This window comes from Ailuropoda melanoleuca, chromosome 1 (genome assembly GCF_002007445.2).
Source record: "Ailuropoda melanoleuca isolate Jingjing chromosome 1, ASM200744v2, whole genome shotgun sequence".
NCBI lineage: Eukaryota > Metazoa > Chordata > Mammalia > Carnivora > Ursidae > Ailuropoda > Ailuropoda melanoleuca.
In genome coordinates this window covers 170131458-170147335 of record NC_048218.1, presented here as the reverse complement: position 1 = coordinate 170147335, position 15878 = coordinate 170131458, and positions in this window count along the sequence as shown.

Genomic DNA, 15878 nt, shown 5'->3' with positions numbered 1-15878 from the left:
GGGGGGGGGGGGAGCGCCACCGCTGCCTCGGCAGCTTGGAGCTCTGTCGCCGTCGCAGCTTGGCTGCGCCTTCTTGCCTCTGCAGTCCTGGGTGTCCGCGAGCCCGAATGCACGCCCGGCGAGTACCTCCGTCCGAATCGCGGCCTTCTGCCCAAGCCTTACCACCCTCTGCTCAAAGAGCGGTTGTACTAGAGGGGAGAAGAATTTTTATAACCAAATTGCGAAGGCGCAGATTGGGATTTAGGGGACATCTGGCAAATGTTGGGATCTGATAATCAGCTGTCCTCAGAGTTCACCTTGGGTCGCCGGCTTCCTCTCCCCAAGGATGGAAACCAAGTCCCGCGCCCCGATTCTCCCGGCAGATAGGTCTGGGTGGATCCAAACGGCAATCTTCGACTAGCCAAGCTGGGAGCAGGACACACCTAACAGTCTTCAGGCAAAGTAGATTGTTTGCAGTCTCAGAAACTACACCTTTGAAAATAAATTAGTCTGTTTGCTAACCCATTTAGTCTAGTTCCATCTTAAACCCTCCACGACTGGGGGTGGGGGGCTGTTTATTTGTTTCCATGTTTTAAGGCAGCATTGCCAATGTCCCTGCACACCAAGAAGCTGATAGGAGCACATGGCTGACATGGAAAAAATAAGGGAAGGGAAAGCTGTCATTAGCTTAGTACGCTCCATTTCCCTCTCAAAACAGATTTTTAGTGTAAAACTTAAAAGAGAAGAAAGATTATGTGTGACTGTTTGGGGGTTTCCCCCCCAGATGACTGCCATGGCCAGGAAGCTTCTTGAAAATTGTAATGTGTTTAATGTGTTTACTAACCATAAAGAAAGAGATTGTAAAAAACAAAAACAAAAACCCTCTAAACCCAATCTTACTTCTCAATCCATAGTGACTGATTAAAAATAAAAACTTTTATTACTACGGATAAGTACAATCAGTTGAAACCACTACCTTCTCAATCTAAAAAGATTCTCTCCGTATGGGGTTTTTAGATCAAGATGTTACTCACAACTTAACTAGGGAAAATGGAATAACGGGGAGGCTGGGAGACCTTTTATTGCCCCAGACGTGAGCAGATCTGGATAAACACACATTATGGAACTGGAGGAAATTTGAAGAGAATGCATGAGTTACTCTGATATGCCTTCTTCCCTGGCACCAGCCATGCATTCTCAAAGGTTTGGGAGACAAAATTCTTTATTCTTTAAGTGTGTGTGGCATTTCTCTAACCAGGGGCATGGTGCTTTGGGGTGCACTGAAACTCTCCCTGTAGGAACAAATCCAAAAACCACCTGGAAAACATTTCATCTGCCTGGAAGTTTACAAATGGGAGACATGTACAGAAGCCTTTGGCAAACCTGTCTCCTCTTCCTGTTTGTTCTAATCAGCTGCCACCAGTGATTTCCCTTGCTGCCTTTTCAGCAATCAGGGCCTACTTCTGTAAGGGCATCCTTCTCCCTAAAGAACTTATCAGAACATGTCTGCGTGCATTCACTGCTGCTGCCACCATCCCTTCAACTGATGGTCTATCAGCTGCCTGACGGTCTCTATCTACCCAAAGCTGAGATATTCCAGGGTTGAAAAAGAAAGAAAAGAAGGAGGAGGCTCGCTAAATGACACATCAATCTGCTTTCACAATTAAAACAAATGGTGGTACCATCCAGATCCCAAAACTCTCTTGACTGAAATCAAAAGAATACAATATGTGTTTGGCTCTGTTTATAACATTTTTAAAGGAGAAGAAGGTTAAAGGAGAAGGAGGCTTGTCTAACTCAGGGCCCATTCCATTCGCAGTTAGACAAAGTGCTGTCTCATCCTCTTTAAAATAAAATATATAACCTAATCCGACTAAAAGGAAATCAGGCCCGTGGGAGTTGAAATTTTCATCTCCTTGTGAAACTATGATACTGAATTTGCAGTGAAAAATCCAAAGAAATATATAATTTAGCAAAAGAACTTGTATCGACCTAGCTTCCTAAAAATAGAAATAAATAGATCCATCAAAAAGGCAGCAGGGTAAAGGAACTGTGATACCAACCACTAGGGAGGGCCGAAAGTATTCCATAAATGTGTGAGGGTTTTGCTTTATAAAAGACATCAGGCGAGGCATTTTAGACTTGATCAGGATAAGCGGTGGTGCTACTAAGAAGCTTACCATCTAGTGAAGGAGATAAAGCATGTTTGTAAATGAAGGTAGGAATGAATGCAGTAATTTCCCCTTATTTGCGGGGAAATAAGGTTCAAGACTCTCGATGGGTGCCTGAAACCACAGATAGCACTAAACCCTATATATATTATGCGTTTTTTCCTACACATACCCATGATAAAGTATTTACATTAGGTACAGCAAGAAATTAACAATAACTAATAATAAAATAGAACAATTGTAACAATATCCTGTCATAAAATTATGTGAATGTGCTGTACTCACCCTTCTTGCTATGACGTGAGATGATAAAACGCCTATGCGAGGAGAGGAAGAAAGGCGAATGACGTAGGCATCGTGAGGTAAGTTAGGCGGCTATCCACCGTCTGATGATTCGTCAAAAGTAGGATCACCCGGACCCCGGTTGACCACTGGCAACTGAACCTGCAGAAAAAGCGAAACCACGGAGAAAGAGGCATTACTGTGTAAAAGGAAGCGGTACCAGGCCCTGCTGTGGAAGTTTAAAGAGGAGATTAAGCTTCCTGGAGGAGGTGGTACAGGAGCTGAGCCTTGCAAAAGGGGAGCATTAGCAGGTGAAGGGCAATCTGGCAAGAGCAGAGAGTAACAGCCAGAGACACAGGGTTTATAAAGAGAATGGGGAGTAGTCAATCACAGGCTCTCTCTGTTGGCTGAGCAGGAGCTGTGCGCAGCCTTGGAAATAACGGATCTATAGGCAGCACTTAAAGATTCCACCCCAGATAAGCAACACCAAGTTTGCCGCGGAGTAAGTGCCTAATTCTTTAAAACAACCAGACTACATTTCTTTGGAAAAGAAATTATTTGTGCAGGTATATTCGGCAGTCTGCAAGGGTAGCATTATTAATGATGATATGGGAGAGCACCACTTCCACCTGCAACCATTTGAAAGGGTTTGGGTGGAGCTGCGCATAATACGCATGCATCAGTTTCTCAACCCCTTTAGCAATGGTTATATGAGTCTTCTCGGGATGAAAGTAGAAATGCTGCTTTGAACTATTTTTTAAGCACTTAGAGATCAGATAAACCAACTTTCTGCCCTTTCACTTTAAAAATGAGAATCTGAGAGCTACGAGGTAAATGACGTGCCCAGTATCCCTTGGCTAGTTCTGGCATAGCCCATTTGCACAGAGTTCTCTCGTTCTTGGACATGGTGCTTTCTTTTACAAATGTTCTGCCTTCTTGATAGGAATTTTAAGAAATAACAGAAATTATAGGAAAGCACCACTGGATGGTTTAGATATGATGCAAATTAAAATTACAGAGTTGATGCAATAAGTACTCAAATATCAATTGAACTGAATGGGCACCAACGACACCAGTTCTAAGACCGTAAAAGCAGACCACAGCCCAGCACAGTTATACAGTGAATGTGCTCTTAGATCACTAGACTAAAATGTTAAAAGAACTGTACTCTCTTCTGGGCTTTGCTACTGGTTTGCTCAGTTTCTGGTCCTTCAGAAAAGGGTGCCTACCATTGCAGCTGGTGAGAAGTCCTCCAGATTCTGCCAGAGGGCCCTCCTGTCATTCCAAGAAGTCAGAGGCTCTGAGATTACTTTTTCTTGGAAGTGAGGAGAGTGGGGACAATGACAAAAGCGCCATTTCAGTGATATTGGTCTACTTTACTTAAATGATCATTATTACAATTGAATTGCTAAGTCATTAACCTGATCTTTTTCTCAATTAATCATTTTCTCCATTATTTGTAAACTTAAGGTTCTTTTCACATGACCGTACTCACTAGAGAGTTTATCTATTTCTAAAGCAGGGCATTTTAGTAAAGATGATAGAACTGAAGCATTTTTAGACACAGTTGCATCCAAATAACAAAATCGCTGTTTTGTTTTAAATTTTTGAAATAATATTGTACTATATAAAGTACCCTTCACTCCTTGCCTGGCTCTCACCCACCTCTGACCTTACCCCAACCCCTGCCCCAAGGATGATGGTACACCATGAGTAATGAGGTAAGGTGTGCCTGTCTCACACAGTAGTTCATTTAAATATCCATGAGCCAAAACACCCACATCAGAGTGTTGTACATTCTCCAGTTCTGTAATTAAAGCAAAAGAGCTATTTTTCAAAGATGTTTTTAAATTTCCTTTAATATCTAAAATACCTATAAAGAAATCATTTTGATATTGGAGATTATAAAAATCAGATATAAATTTGACTCCATCACTCGGTAAGCACCAGGGTTGCATATTTATAGAGAATAATCTTTGAGAAGTTTCCTCTTCTCCACATTCCCTCTGGGAAGTCACTCCCCAAACCAGCTTTGCCCAGTCACCAGCTTCACTGGCACGAAAGCTGCTGCCCTATCTGTCTATCTGGGGGGGGTGGGGGGGTACGGCTAAAGGAATCGCAACACAAACCTCAGGAACCAGGATATTAAGCTAATGCCTTGCTCATTTTGTTCGAGGTCTTATGAGCTCTCCTACAAAACTTTAAATCAGTCTCATTTGGAGTAAACATCAACAGAGCAGAGACAATCACCATTGCCTCAGAACTATTTCTCCAGATTATCTAGAGACTCAGAGAAAAACTGTTCCACCCTACCTACCTAACAATGTATACCACCAGGATGCTAGTTAACATGTATTAGACTGGCAGGGACTCCTGGCTGTTCCCCAGTAGCCATTCTTCCTCAACACAGAAGCCCTAATTTGTGCAGTGCCTATCTGGCTTATCAGCAATAAACACCTCTTTCCTCAGCCTCTCTGACAGGTAGCGACCCCATGACGAACTCCTGGCCAATAGGACAGAAAGGAAAGTGTCTTGAAAGAGGGGCCACACTCTTCCTTCTTGGCTTCCTTCTTCCTGATGGCTGGAATATAGGCGTAAATGATGCTGCTGGAACTCTGGCAACCACCTTGTCCCAAGAAAAGATCTCTACTGAAAAAAAAAAAAAAGCTTTAAGGACATGGAAGAGCAGGAAAGAAGAGAGATTAAATTTGGATAGGAAATGCAAAATGAGCCCTGGATTCGGTCCCTCTGACTTTCCTGAACCTGAGAGGAAAAGCAGCGTCTTTTTCTGGCCCTTGTTAGTTTTATTTTTCCTTGTTATTCTCCACTAAACATAAAATCTTCTGAAAAATTTACAACAAAAGACAAAGAATAAGTGCCCAGTAAAAAGCTAAATGTATTAATCAATCTGATATTTAAAGACTGAAGCACTTTCAGAGCCAAAGAACAGATCCAGGATTTCAATCAGTCATACTGCCTGTTTACTTACGTCTAGTGAGTTTTAGGAAATTCAGGGTAACATATTCTTTCTTTACAAAAAACAAGTTTTGAACAAACATTTGTACACATAGCAGCATTATTCACAAGAGTTAAAAGGTAGAAAGTGTTCATCAATGGATGAATGGATAAATAAATTGTACTAGATACATAAAATAGAATAGTATTCAGCCTTAAAAAGGAAGGAAATCCTGACACAAGCTACAACATGGATGAACCTTAAGGACATTACGCTGAGTGATCTAAGCCAGTCACAAAAGACAAGGACCGTGCAGTTCCACTTATAAGAATGACCCGGAGTAGGGGTGCCTGGGTAGTGTAGTCGTTAAGCCTCTGCCTTTGGCTCAGGGCATGATCCCGGAGTTCTGGGATCGAGCCCCATGTCGGGCTCCTCCGCTGGGAGCCTGCTTCTTCCTCTCCTACTCCCCCTGCTTGTGTTCCCTCTCTCGCTGGCTGTCTCTATCTCTGTCAAATAAATAAATAAAAATCTTAAAAAAAAAAAAAAGAATGACCTGGAGTAGTCAAATTATATTATAGAGACAGAAAATACACAATAGTAACTGCCAGGGACTGAGGGGAGGGAGAATGAGAGTTTAATGGGTAGAGTTTTAGTTTGGGGAGATAGAAAGAGTTCTGGAAATTAGTTACACAATGATGTGAGTATACATAACACTACCAAACTGTACACTTGAAAATGGTTAAGATGGTAAATTTCATTCTATGTCTATTTCACCACAATTAAAATGTTTAAGATAATTTTTAAAATAGCTTTTATATTTTCTTCTTCATTTCCAAATTATCATAATTCTTGGCCCCCAAAGTAGGAAATACAGATTACTAGAGAAAGAAAATGTTGAACTGTTTTGGTTTTGTTTTGGGTTTTGTGTGTGTGTGTGTGTGTGTGTGTGGTTGTTTTTTTTTTTTTTAATTTTATTTATTTGAGAGAGAAAGAGGACAAACACAAGCAGGGGGAGGGGCAGAGGGAAAGGGACAACCAGACTCTCTGCCAATCAGGGAGCTCGATCCCAGGATCCTGGGATCATGACCTGAGCTGAAAGCAGACGCTTAACTGACTGAGCCACCCAGGTGCCCCTGTTGTACTGTTTTATAATCTTATTAAAGTGACTGGCTTTGTGCTGAGCAGTTTACATATTACCTCATTCAATTCACCTAAGGAGCTTATGAGGCAGGTACTATCATTAGCCCCATTTTATTTTTGAGTGATATTAAGCACAAAAGATTAGGTAAATTGTTCAAGGTCATACAACACGGAGTTGGTTGAGCTAGGATTGGGATCCAAGTAGGCTGACTCAGGAGCCCATGGTCTTATTAATTAAGTTATTGTGCATGTTTCCATCACTAATTATTCTTTGGCTTCATCATTTTAAATAATTATATAATATTCTATTTTATGAAGGTACCATAATTCTCTTAAATAATTTTCTATCTAAGTTGTTTCTGGTTTCTGACTACTATAAGAGAAGCTTGAGTGAACATCCTTTTACTATTCATATTTATTTCCTCGAGGATAAATTCATTAATTGGCAGAACAAATGTACGTGCATTAAGGCTCCTGAATGATATTTTTATACTTTCTTAATCAAGAATTATTTCCCCCTTTGGTCTTAGAAATTTTATATGCCAGACTGATGTACTTGCAAGTTTGTAAGGAGCTCTAAGCTCTTTCTCAGAGTTATCTTAATAGATGTTTGTAGATGCAGAGGATACACAATTAATTTAAGGCTTGTTAAAAATAAAACACAGCCCATTGACTTTCTAGACTTCATTGATTGTGTGGGGTAAATATTTATTTAAGGAAATCTTAAAACAAATAACAGTGACTTACTTGACCACTATTAGCTTCGAGGCATAATATCAAGTGCCTGTGAGCTGTAAGATAATAATCAGTTCCTCCCAGTTTCCCCCTCACTCTCTTCCTAAAAGCATCCTCTTCCAACTTGAATTAGCAGTAGCTTTTCCTTCCCCAAGCCATACTTTCCAGTACCTCCCATCAGAAAGACAATAATCATATTAATGAACCATCTCAGCATCTCTCAGAAGACAGCAAAATAAAAAATTCCAGTGCCCAAGTTTTAATCCATCAAAACTATGCCATTAACTAGAGCTTAATTTATATAGTAGTTTGCTACCCAGGAGATTAGTTAGTGGTCATTATGGAATGAAGAAAACTAATTTCACTAATGTGGGAAGCATTCAAAGGGAATTCTTTGAAACTAATCCAATGACTTCATATCTAGTCCTGGTTCTGCCACTTGACATTCTAATGATTTGAGGCAAATTAATTAACTTTGTAAAGCTCAGGGTCTCCAACTAGTAAGAGGGTGAAATAGCATCACTTTTGCTTGCTTGTCAGGATTGGATGTGAAATCATTTTATAAAGTGTTACATTAAAAAAAAGTAACTGAAAACAAAATTTGGGATATGAAAGGAAAGCACCTAATTCCACTCCATTATGCAAACTCTGCAACTGAGGTTCAAATAAATTAAGTAACTTGCCCAAAGCTGTGGGAGACATGAATTTTTTCCAGAAGAGCAAGGACCTTCTTTGGGAAACATTCTTCAAAATATATGGTTTTACTGAGGTCTGCCAATCATTATTACCCCTCCCCACTGCTACCACCCCTATACACCTCTTACAAACAGGGAGATCATGTGGCCCAAGCTAGGCCAATTATAACCACTCATCCTTCTGACCACATTCATTGGCCCAGCACTGAAAACATGACCCTAACTCTTCTGGATTTTTCAAACTTGAGCTGGGGGGAAAGTATTTTTTTGCTCTCTGCTTAAAGTCTACCACATAGTTGGCCCTGAATAAATGTTGGCCAATATAAATATTATTGACAATAATAATTGCAAAGTTAATACACCGCTATCCAAGTACTACAGCACCTGCTATAATCGATACCTCAACCTAAAGCACGAAAGCTAAAGGTGGGTAATGGCACATTAGAGAAAGATCTGCAGAGGAGAAAAGAGACCGGTCTTGCCGGAGAGACACCAGGCGCCTGTTTCCCCCTTCTGGAGCCTACCCTTATCTTCACAATCCATGTCAGTCTCTGCACACCTAGCCATCCATTTTTAAGGCTGTTCATGGCAGGCAATCCACGTTTTTTGAAAAACTACTGTGTGCGTAACAGGTAACTCTGTTCCCATTGAAGTAACCATACTTCCATTTTCTTCTTTTTCTTCCTAATTTGAGACATTATATTCTCTAGAATATAGAGACATACAAGGCAGTCATTTATATTTAGCTATTTAAATGTATACATTTTATTTGTGTAAATGGGAGGGAGTAGGGGAGGACCCAACACCTTTACCGAATATTTTAATTGATGTGGGGGAAAAAAAATCAATTCCAAACAGAGGATCTAGTTCCACTGCATTTCTCCTCCCCAGTGAGGTTCAGGATGGAAATAATTGCTGGGTATTAGCTATTGTAGCACTAACAGATGCCATTAAATGGACCCCAGACAAAACAAACAAGTAAATGGCAGTCTATTTATGGGTCACTTTATTCTTTACTGCTATAAATAGCTTGTCCTTTGGGCATCGTAATAGGTCTTTGCTCTGTATCACGTGTGAATGTGTTACTTTTCGCTATTCAACATCTGGACACTCTGATAAGCATAAGCATAAATGAACTCCCAGATCAGAGTGATGTGAAAACATGCTTCTTCATTTTAAATCATAGTCTACTGCTCTCCTCTTCTCTGTAGTGAATTCCCTGGATGGCAGAAGAGTCAGTTTGAAAAAACTGAAAAAGTGGTAAGTGTAATTTTAACAAATTTTTTCTTAAGTTAGTGTCATCTTTACTCTCCCTTTGGGTTTGGAAAATAATTTCGTGATGCTAAATAACTCTTTGAAGGCAAAATTCCTTCAGGTTTATCTAGCAGTGAACACTTTATAAACCAGCCTGGGTGAAGGAATAGAATCTTCTGGTACATTCAGTGTTCTAGTTGATAAAATATTTTAGATGGAAAATGTAGTATACTGATTCTCAAAGCATAGGAAACAATAAAATATAATCAATATGCAACAAATTAAATTTTTATTTTCATGATTCAAAGAAACTTCAAGATCTTCAAATTTCTTGAAACTCAAAGTATGGCTGCTGAAGCAGCAGCATCTCCATTACCCAGGAGCTTGTTAGAAATACGGAAACTCAGATCCCATCCCAGATTCACTGGATCAGAATCTGCCTTTCAAAAGGTCCCCAGTGAATAGTATGTACGTTAAGTTTTGAGAAGCACTGTTAGTACCACAGAATGGTCAGTTTAAACATGACCTTTGTAGCATAAATATAGCATAAATGTGCTCAAATGTCAATTAATTGATAGGGTTTTAATTGGCAAAAACAAGACAGGGCACTTTGTTTTGTAGTTTATCTATAATATTAATTCATTCAGTTTGGCTTGAATGAATAGACATAATTTAATTTACAAATGGACAAAGATTTGGGCCCTGGTAATACAGACCTAACTCACTTTTGTATAAGTGAACATTTCTGCCATAGCATCTTTACTTGAGAAGCCCAGATTTTTAAAACAATAGCTCAACGTAAGCAGCATTTGTCATGTGCAAACAGAAGTTCTTCGTGACTGTTGATCCTGTTTGGTCAACTCTATTGTATATGATTTTATGCATGGGAAAGGTGGAAAAAGAATTTATTGGATACTGTATTATGTCATATATATGGACTCTGGAATGTGAGTGGCACAGGTTAGGAACAATTGTGTATTAGATTCCCTAACTTACTTTGAAATGGGGATAACAATGCTGATGCTATCTTTTATGCGGATATGTGCAAAAGCATGTCCTAAGCCACTAACTCAGGGCCTGGCACATGGTGCAACCTTAATGTGACATTTCTACATTTCTGTATGTGGAGTTTTGTCATATTTTATTTTGCACTAACCCCCTTTTAGAAATAATGTTTTGAAATATGTTTCAGAACAGTTGTATCTAGGGCAGAGGCATTTAAAACCTGCAAGAGGGAGGAGCTCCTGAGGACTTGGAGCCAAGGATGGCGCGCGTTGCCGCGAAGGCCCTGTAGGTGGCAGCACTGAGGCCTCCGGAGAGCACAGCCGGGAGCCGCGGTTTAAGAAGCTCGGAGGCGACTCTACCCGTGGTTAAGCCCCGTCGTCTGCATGAACGTGTAAAAAGTTTGCTGCCACGCACGGAGAAATTGTTCTTTCCACTACCTGTGAAAATTTCCTTTTCGCTTCCCTCCCAGCATAACTTCTCCACATGTGTTTATATTTGATTGGCTTCTCTTTTATGTTGAGTCTGAACTTAACTCAGAAAATTGGTCTTCCATTCTCTCTCTGATCAGCTCCTTTTGATTCACACCCAAATATTTTAGAGGGTCTTTTGAGAGTGGCTTCTTCCTCCTCCTGGCCACCCTGGGGCACTCCTGCTCCCATCCTCACCCAGTTTTTGGCAAACCATATATAATAAACTGTAAAACCACATATAATACATGTCATGCACATTCTAACACGTTAGGTACCTTCACTCATTTCACCCTAATACCAGGCCATGAGATAAGTAGTACTGTCAGTAACCTGTTCAAAGTCAGACTGTAAACCAGGGTTCAAACACAGGCATCCCGGTCCTCAAATTGATGGTTTTAGCACCATACTGAGCTGCCTCTTAAGGACAGATTGTAAAAGAAATTTTAAAAGCCATCAGGTAATTGCCTGCAAATTGAAGAGATCTCAAAAAGGAAATAAGTCTCCACTCTTCTGGAGAGTTCCCCAAATGCAGATAATAACTCTTCTGGCCCAAAAATAGGCAAGGTAATGGGCTCAGCAGTGGCTTCATTTGGGCTTTCACCAGGGCACCGGGAAGACGAGAGAGGCCGGGTGTGGCAACAAAACCATCGAGTCCCATTCAGAAGTGCGTTTGAAGAGCAAGAGTTTCATTTCCTTAGGTCCGGAGTAAAGCCACACCCAGTCTGATCCCCATCAAGTCCTGACCTATAGGGTTGACTCTCTATCCTAAATCCCATCACACTGCTGGGGGAGACCCCTTCTCTTACTTTCCCCAAGGGGATCTAAAACAGAGGTAGAGTGCAGTTAAATACTTTCTTTTATGGTCTTTGGAATTCAACAGACCAGGGTTCAGATTTGTATTTCTGTACTTACTTGAGGATACGTAACTTCACTGATGGTAAACCCATTTCCTTGTCTGTATAGTGGATCTCTTGGTAGTACCCACCTCGAAATAACACAGGATAATCCAGGCAGAGCTGTTCACATGGTGCCCAGACGCAGTGAGAGCTTCACCCAGATTTTTGCAGTAACACTCTCAAGGGGCTTCCATCTCCAGCTTCTCTCTGGTCAAATCAGAGAATACACTCCCCTACCTCCTTCCAGATAATTGGGCTGACGCAGAGCAGCATGCTGTCATTCCTTTGCTCACACCTGCACATGCTTCCACGGCTTGGAAAAGAAAATTGAAACTCTTTACACTATCAGAGTTGGCTCCATATTACCGGTACAACCAGTGTCCTTCACAAAGCTTGGGCTGCACCCACACTTCCCCCATGGTTTTCCTCTTCTGTCACTTCACTGTTGTTGTTTCCCCTGCCTCATCCTATGAGTCCTGTCCTGCCCAATACCATAGCCACAGGCCACATGTGGCTGTCTACATTAATTAAAGTTAAATGTACAATGCTCTCCTCAGTCACACTAGCCACATTGAACCCCCCAGGGTTCAAGAGCCACACATGTTAGCAAAGATTATAGCACATTTCCATCATTGCAGAAAGTGTGATGAGACCTCGCTGGCCTAGAGCATGTGTCTAAATCCTAACCATCCTTAGGGACCGGCCCAAATGTCACTGAAGCCACAAAGCCACTTCTGTGCCCCCCGGCTGCAAGTTCACTTTCCCAGAGCAGCAGAGGTTCCACTGGCCATGACTCACCCGGCTGACTGGTTACCACTGAGACGGCCAATGTCCCAGGCCACATGTCCCTTCAGCTAAAGCAGCTCTTTGCTTTCTGAGCTACGTGTGGTAGGTGGGTGGGCGCGGAGGCCACAAGCAGCAAGGGATCGGACATTTCACCTTGGTCTGACCTAAGTTTGGAACATCTACTATAGCCCAGGCGGTTTTAGGTAGTTTACATACACCCTCTTATGCGGCACCTTCAACTCCGTAAAGTAGGTATCATGACTCCTGTCTCACGGATGAGAAAACTAAGAACGTGGTGGTTAAGAAACTTGCCCAAGATAACGGTATGCTTGGTATGCGAACATACCAAGGAATAATCAAACCAAATGCAGAATCCAGATCTTTGTAGCTCAGAGTTGGGGCTCACTCCATACACACGCAGCCTGCCACCAAGCCTCTTGTGAGGTTGCCTTCATTGCTCTCAAGCTAATAAAATGATTTCAGGCAGAGCTGGGGACGAGGCGGGGAAGAGAGTGGATATTCCTGAACAAAGGAAAAGAGTATGATGAGGAGAACTGTCCAAGCCTTTTATTCATGTAAATGTGTTACCTCATTCTCATCTCATTTCTTAATTCTCTCAAGTCCCAGAAGAGGAAGATTAAGTCATTGTGTACGTGTGTGCATGCGCGCACGTGCACACAAGCCTGTGTGTGGTCTTAGTGCAGGTATGCAGGGTACAGGAAAAGAAGTTAGACCGACATGAAACAATGAAATGACAAAACAAAAGCTTTCCATATCTCTTTATTGATGTCTGAAAATATTTTACAGTATTAGGTGGAACCATAGGAAATTGCTGTATTTGTAAGTAAAAATGGTTGTATACTAGCACTTTCCTATGGTTCAACCTAATAATATTTTATCAATTATCAATTAGCTTATCAATTTTACCATCAATTTTTATCAGTTAGAAACAATGGCTATTTAGGGGTCCTAGCCCTGAATCTAGCTCAATCCAAGTATGAATGCTTTAAAACCTCTGTCAGACACATCTGGGGCACAGAAGTGGTTCCCTCTGCCTACAACCCTCCAGAACTTGGAAACGGGGGAAACCAGTCTACTTTCTGCGCCTTCAATGCTAGGGGAGCCATAAATCATCTAAGTAGAGATATAAAATCCTCTCTAGGAGACTGAGAGGCTGCCCCAGGTAGCTCCTTGAAGACGGTATTAACATATCTAAGGAAAGAATGTGGATCTCAAAAGGGGAGAAGTGGGGGTAGGGCTTGGAAAAGGCGGACAGAAGCTGGTCCTGGCTTCCTGGCTTCCTGGCTCACAGTGGTATCTGGCCTGGTGGAGTCAGATGAACAACAATGCCATTAAGATAAGCCAACTCAGCTCCTTTGCAACTCTGGCTTTCCTTGGGGGATTTTTCTGCAGGGGAAGGAATTCCAGGTCCTCTGCTAGTCATCCCAAAAAATGCAGCGGTGTTAAGATTGCAGAGAAACAAGGCAATTCATACCCTGCAGGCTTCCATGCTTGTCCCAGTCTCTCCCAGTCTCCTTCCCTGGACAATATCTAAATCACAATGGTCAAAATGAAAGTTGGTCCTACTTTGTGGGAACCTGGTATAGAACCAGAGAGAAAGTTAAATTCCCAAAATATTTATGTTAAGGGGGAGAACCTATGATTCCAAATGTGTTTGGCTAAATTCTTATGTGTATACTAGAGGCTAGTATCTTGTGACATTTCACTCTCTATTAAACTGATCCCCACAGTTTAATGGACACATTTAAGCAATCATCCATCACAAGCCAAACTACCTTGAAATGTTAAACAGCCCGGATCAAAGACAAAAATGGGAGTGAGGAAAGCCTACCTTTGTAAATGTGAATGGTCACATGTCCTCCTACACAAATGGGTTACTTCTGACCCACAAAAAACAACTCACTTTAAGATATAAGTGTACATAGAATTTTTAAAATAGGGTATGATATTTATTTTAGCTATCTTTACAAAAAGACTTTGAAGTCCTGTAAGAAAGATCTCCAGAGGTCCAAATCCGTTTGTTTAGTGATAAATTGTCCTTGAAATGTGGAACTAATGTTTCTGCTCATTTCATTTAATATTTTTAAAAGCTTTGTAGCCAAATCATCTCATCTTTGGAACTTTCTAAAAGTCTAGAAATAACTTTAGAATTTAAGTAATGCACTTCTGTTAACATTTTTTTTTTATTTCAACTGTGATGTTTGTAATTTGGTTTCACAAAATACTCATGGGGGGCCTAGAAGCAACCTCAATCAACCAACCCATATTCCTAGCCAAAGAACAGGTCATTTAAAATATTTGAGAGGTCAAGATGGACCTGTAATGAAAATACGCAAAAGGCTTCTCTGTTTTTCAGGAAAATGTGAATTAAGGGGTCCAGCAGCTTGTGTTTTTTTATAATGCCCAACTCCAAAAAAACTCAAAACACAAGAGAATGTTTAAAGTCTGATTAATATTCAAAAATAACCCCTGAACAATATGGTCCTCCTTTGAAAGATGAAAAAATAAATCCCAAGGAAAGGAGCTGACCTGGCCAGCAAGGCCCTGGTGGATTCCAGCTGGCATCCTCATCATTTGCTAGAGTTACCTGATGGCACCTGGAGGCCTGGGGTCCTGCCTCCAGCCTGGACCATTATCTCAGTCCCCACTGCCACTCTTTCTTCAGACCCTCCCTCAGGCTGGTCCAAGTGTGCAGACCATTAAGCAGAGATTGCTGCTGATGTTGAGATCACAGACGACCCAGAAGATGGACCAGAAATGACCTACTCTCTTTTAGAAACAGCAATCCCCATTTACCTTGCCCGAGGGCACTTCCGGACTCAGCATTCAGCATTTAGCACCTTCTTCACCGTAACCTTTTCAAGAGCTAGGGGCAACAATTTAGGTATCTTTTCATCTCCCTGCTCTAAACCTGAGGTTGTCATAATCCAGGACAAAACAAAAGTGGATTGGGGTGCATGGGTGGTGCAGCCAGTCAAGTATCTGACTCTTGGTTTCGGCTCAGGTCGTGAGATCGAGCCCCACGTTGGGCTCCATGTGGAGTCTGCTTAGGACTCTCCCTCTGCTCCTATATCCCATGTGCGCTCTCTTTCTCAAATAAGTAAATCGTTTTTTTTAAAGTGGGTTATTTTGAAACTTGAATACCAGTGGACCTCAGGCAGAATGGACATCCTTAACTTTTCTAGACTTACGACAATTTAAACAGATATTAGTGTGGACACAGTTCACTAAGTAAACCAACCTGCCAGGGTTTATTTTCCTTGGATGCAAAAAGATAGACAGTTGTAGAAAATGGGTGAGGCCAGCACCATACTCATGTAAGCTGTTCTCAGATGGGCCCCACTCTTGGTTTAATGTTCTGCTGTTTAGGTCTTGGAATTCTTAATAATTTTGAACAAGGGGCCACTTCGCATTTTTATTTTGTGCTAGGCCCTGCAAATGATATGGTTGGTCCAAACAGTGAGAGTCCATGCTTGATTCTGGGGGGC